Below are 4,169 nucleotides of genomic sequence, written 5' to 3' on the forward strand. Positions count from 1 at the left end.
TGGTGTCTCATTGTGGTTTTGATTAGCATTTCCCTAATAGCTAGCGATGTTGAGCATCTTTTCACATATTTGTTAGCCATTTGTATGTCCTCTATGGAGAAGTGTCTGTTCAGGTCCTCTGCCCAGTTTTTGATTGGATCGTTTGTTTTCTTGTTGTCACTGAGTTGTATGAATTCATTCTGTATTTTGGATATTAGGCCCTTATTGGAGGTGTTGCTTGCAAATATATTTTCCCATTTGGATGGTTGTCTCTTTATCTTGTTGAAGATATCTTTTGCCAAGCAGAGGCTTTTTAACTTGACGTTGTCCCATTCATTTATCTTAGCTTTTACTTCCCTTGCTTTTGAGGTCAAATTCATACACTCCTCTTTAAGTCCAAGGTCCTTGCGTTTAGTCCCTATGTTTTCTTCTATGCATTTTATTGTTTTGGGTCTTATATTCAGGTCCTTAATCTATTTTGAGTTAATTTTGGTGTGTGGCGATAGGCAACAGTCTAATTTCATTCTTTTGCAAGTGTCTTTCCAGTTTCCCCAACACCTTTTATTGAAGAGGCTTTCCTTTTTCCAATGTCTGTTTTTGGCTTTTTTGTTGAAAGTTATTTGCCTATACAAATGCGGGTTTATTTTTGGACTCTTGATTCTGTTCCACTGATCCATGTGACTGTTTCGCTGCCAATACCATGCCTTTTTGATTAGTGTCGTTTTGCAGTATAATTTGAAGTCGGGCAAAGTGATGCCTCCAGTCTTTTTTTTTTCTCAGGATGGCTTTGGCAATTCAGGGTCTTTTGTGCTTTAATACACATCTGATGATTTTTTGTTTGATTTAAAAAATGCCAATGGGATTTTGATGGAGATTGCAATAGATCTGGATAATGCTTTAGGTAATATGGTCATTTTAACTATGTTGATTCTTCCAAGAACACGGAATATCTTTCCATTACTTTTTATCTTCCTCGATTTCTATTAATAGGGTCTTGTAGTTTTCATTATATAGGTCCTTCTCATGTTTTGTTAAATTTTGTTCCTAAGTATTTTATTTCTTTTGTTGCAATTGCAAAAGGAATTATTTTTTCTCTTCTTTTTCTGAGACTTCATTATTGGTGTATAGGAACGTTATGGATTTTTGAACATTGATTTGGTATCCAGATTATTTACTGTATTTGCTTATTGTTTCTAGTAGTGTTCTTGTGGAGTCTTTAGGGTTTCAAAATAGAGAATCATGTCATCTGCAAATAGTGACAGTTTGACTTCTTCATTTCCTATTTGGATGCCTTTTATATCTTTCATTTGTTTGATTGCATTTGCTAGGACCTCCAATGTTATATTGAATAACAGTGGCAATAATGGACAAGCCTTGTCTTGTTCCTTATCTTAGAGAGAAGGTGTTTAGTTTTTCACCATTAACTATAATGTTGGCTGAGAGTTTGTCATATATAGCCTCTATTATGTTAAGGTACTTTCCTTCTTAACCAATTTTGTTAAGTGTTTGAAACATAAATGGGTGCTGTATCTTGTCGAAGGCTTTTCCTGCATCTATTGATATAATCACGTGATTCTTATTTTTTAAGTTGTTTATGTGGTATATTACAATAATTGATTTGCATATGTCGAACCACCCCTGTGCCCCTGGGATGAAGCCTATTTGATCATGGTGTATAATCTTTTTAATATGTTACTGTATTCAGTTCATTAGTATCTTATTTAGGATTTTTTTTTTTTGCATCTGTGTTCATGAGAGATATTGATCTGTAGTTTTCTTTTTTGTGTTATCTTTACCAGGTTTTGGTATCAGAGTAATATTGGCCTCACAAAATTTGTTGGGAAGTACTGCCTCCTCTTTGATTTTTTGAAAGCGTTTGAGGAGAATAGATTTTAAATCTTCTTTGAATGTTTGGTAGAATTCAGTGGCGAAACCATTTGGTCCTTGACTTTTGCTTTTTTAAGGATTTTGATGATTGTTTCAATTTCCAAAATGCTGATCTGTCTATTTAGATTTTCCAGTTCTTGATTCAGTCTAGGAAGATTGTATTTTTCTAAGTACTGGTCCATTTCTTCTAGGTTACTAAATTTGGTGTTGTATACTTTTTCATAGTATTCTTGTGTGATCCTTTGTATTTCTGTGATGTGAGTTGTAATTTCCTCTCTTTCATCCCTGATTTTGTTTGTGTCCTTTCTCTTTTTTCTTTAGTTAGTCTAGACAGGACTTTGTCAATTTTATTAGACTTCTCAAAGAATCAGCTCTTTGTTGCATTTATATTTTCTACTGTTTTTTGTTGTTTGTTTGTTTTTAATTTAATTTATGTCCGCTCTCATTTTGATGATTTCTTACCTCCTGCTGTCTTCAGGCTTCATTTCTTCCTCCATTTTTAGATTTTTAAGATGAAGTGTTAAGTTTTTTATTTGGGCTTGTTCTTGTTTTTGAATAGGCCTCTAATGATATGAACTTTCCTTTTATGACCGCTTTTGCCATGTCCCAAATGTTTTGATATATTATACTATCATTATTATTTGTTTCTATGTATCTCTTGATCTCTCTCTTTTTTTCTTCTCTGACTCAGTTATTCTTTAGTAGCAGGTTGTTTAATCTCCATGTATTGGTGGTTCTTCCTGATTTCTTTCTGCAGTTGATCTCTAGTCTGAAAGCATTATGATCTGAGATTGGTATGATTTCAACCCTCTTATATTTGTTGAGGCTATCTCTGTGTCCTAGTATGTGGTCAATTCTTGAGAATGTTTCATGTGCGCTAGAGAAGAATGTATAGCAGTTGTTTTGTGATGGAAGGCTCTGTAAATGTCAGTTATGTCCAGGTGGTCTACTGTGTCATTTAAGGATTTTTTTTTCTGTTTGGATGATCTGTCCATTTCCGAGAGTGGTGTATTTATGTCCCATACTATGATATTGTTTTGGCGTGTTTCTCCCTTTAGTTCTGTTAGTAATTACTTTACATATTTTGGAGCTCCTGGATTGGGAACATAGATATTAATACGTGTTTTGTCTTCTTGGTGCATGATTCCCTTTATCATTATGAAATGCCTCTCAGTATCTTTATCTTTTTTATTTTGAAGTCCATTTCATCTGATATTAGTACTGCTACTTCTGCTTTTCTCTGAATGCCATTTGCTTGAAATATCATTTCCACATTTCACTTTGAGTCTATATTTATCTTTGGGACTGAGATGTGTCTCCTGAAGGCAGTATGTGGTTGAGTTTTGTTTCTTAATCCATTCTGCAACTCTGTGCCTTTTTATTGGTAAGTTCAGATCATTTACATTTAGGGTAATTATTGAAATATGAGGTCTTCTTTTGCTTTCTGGTAGCTCAGTGTTTCCATTGCTTCCTTGTCCTTGCGCTTCTGTTTTCTTTATTTTGGTTGGCTTTTGTGGGTTTTGCTTCTGGTTCTTCCTGTTTTTTGTTATATACTTCAGTTCTGAATCTTTGGTGTGCTGTTAGCATTACAAACATGTAAAGGATAGTCATATGTACATATATATATATATATATATATATATATATATATATATATATATATATATCTAGTAATTTATTTTCTGCGTGTGCTTTTTCTCTATTCCCCTTTGTGACTTTGGATCTTCGAATCCTCTCTTTTTCAGTCATTGTTTTCTCAATTTGTTCCTAAATATGCTGAACATTCATTATCTTCTTGTTATAACAATTCTCTTCTTATTTTTTAAGCTTATAATGTCTTGTTCTTAGTAAGGGTTGCACTCCTCTGCTTCTATTTGCCTGATAGTCACTTTACTTCTAAGTGTGTGTGTGTGGGTGTGTGTGTGTGTATTGTCATTTTGGTTAGGTGATCCTTTCAGTATTGCCTGTAGTGCAGATCTCATAGTAGAGATTTCCCTCCATTTTTGTATGTCTGGAAAGGTCTTAATTTCTCCTTCATACCTAAAGAAGAACTTAGCTGGATACATTATTATAGACTGGTAGTTCCTTTCGCTTAGTTTAAATATTTGATTCCTTTACTTTCTGGCTTGTAAGGTTTGTGCTGAGAAGTCTTAGGATAATCTAATGGGTTTTCCTTTATAAATTAATGTTTTCTTCTCTCTGGCTGCCCTGAGAATTCTGTCTTCGTTATTGATTTTTGATAATCTTAATACAATGTGTCTTGGTGAAGGCCTTATTGGGTTGAGATAATTTTATGTTCTGTT

The sequence above is a fragment of the Rousettus aegyptiacus genome, unplaced genomic scaffold (assembly GCF_014176215.1).
Source record: "Rousettus aegyptiacus isolate mRouAeg1 unplaced genomic scaffold, mRouAeg1.p scaffold_m13_p_2, whole genome shotgun sequence".
NCBI lineage: Eukaryota > Metazoa > Chordata > Mammalia > Chiroptera > Pteropodidae > Rousettus > Rousettus aegyptiacus.